Raw genomic sequence first — 1068 nt, 5'->3', positions numbered from 1 at the left:
GATTGATGTTTTTCAATTACATTATTCAAACATTATTAAAATTAACTTTAAAATATGGCTATACGAAAATTAAAATTTATATATGTGATTCTCATATTTCTATTGGACACAATTGCCCTATAATCTTTAAAAAAATTTTTTATACAGCAGGTTCTTATTAGTTATCCATTTTATACATATTAGTGTATATATGTCAATCCCAATCTACCAATTTATCCCCCCGCCACCAACACCTCCCTGCTACTTTCCTCCCTTGGTGTCCATACGTTTGTTCTCTGCATCTGTGTCTCTATTTCGGCACTGCAAACCGGTTCATCTGTAGCATTTTTCTAGGTTCCACATATATGCGTTAATATACGATATTTGCTTTTCTCTCTCTGACTTACTTCACTCTGTATGACAGTCTCTAGATCCATCCACATCTCTACAAATGACGCAATTGTGTTTTTTATGGCTGAGTAATATTCCATTGTATATATGTGGCATATCTTGTTTATCTCTTCATCTGTCGATGGACATTTAGGTTGCTGCCATGTCCTGGCTATTGTAAATAGAGCTGCAATGAACATTGTGGTACATGACTCTTTCTGAATTATGGTTTTCTCAGGGTATATGCCCAGTAGTGGGATTGCTGAGTCATAAGGCAGTTCTATTTTTAGTTTAAGGCGCCTCCATACCATAGTGGTATGTATCAATTTATTGGTATGTATCACTTTTTCCATAGTGGCTGTATCAATTTACATGCCCAGCTTGAAAGGGTAAGGACAGAGATCACGTAAGGTGGCAGGTGGGGATTGGAAAAGGGAGGGGAGAGGAAATTTGGAAAAATCGGGGAAACTAAGTGAAGAGGGGAGGATGGGACAAAACTAGGGAGAAAGAGGAGGTGCAGAGGTGAGGGAAGCGAGGGGAATAAAATGAGGGAAAGGAAGGGGAAGAAAGAAACCAAGGCAAGAAAAAGAGGAATGGGAGAGGAAAGGGGTGAATGAGGAAATAAAGAAAAAGAATCCAGAAAAGGAATAAAAAAGGGGGCGGGCTTCCCTGGTGGCGCAGTGGTTGCGAGTCCGCCTG

The sequence above is a fragment of the Neophocaena asiaeorientalis genome, unplaced genomic scaffold (genome assembly GCF_003031525.2).
Source record: "Neophocaena asiaeorientalis asiaeorientalis breed wild unplaced genomic scaffold, Neophocaena_asiaeorientalis_V1.1 scaffold444, whole genome shotgun sequence".
Lineage (NCBI taxonomy): Eukaryota > Metazoa > Chordata > Mammalia > Artiodactyla > Phocoenidae > Neophocaena > Neophocaena asiaeorientalis.
Note: the sequence above shows the minus strand (reverse complement) of the source record.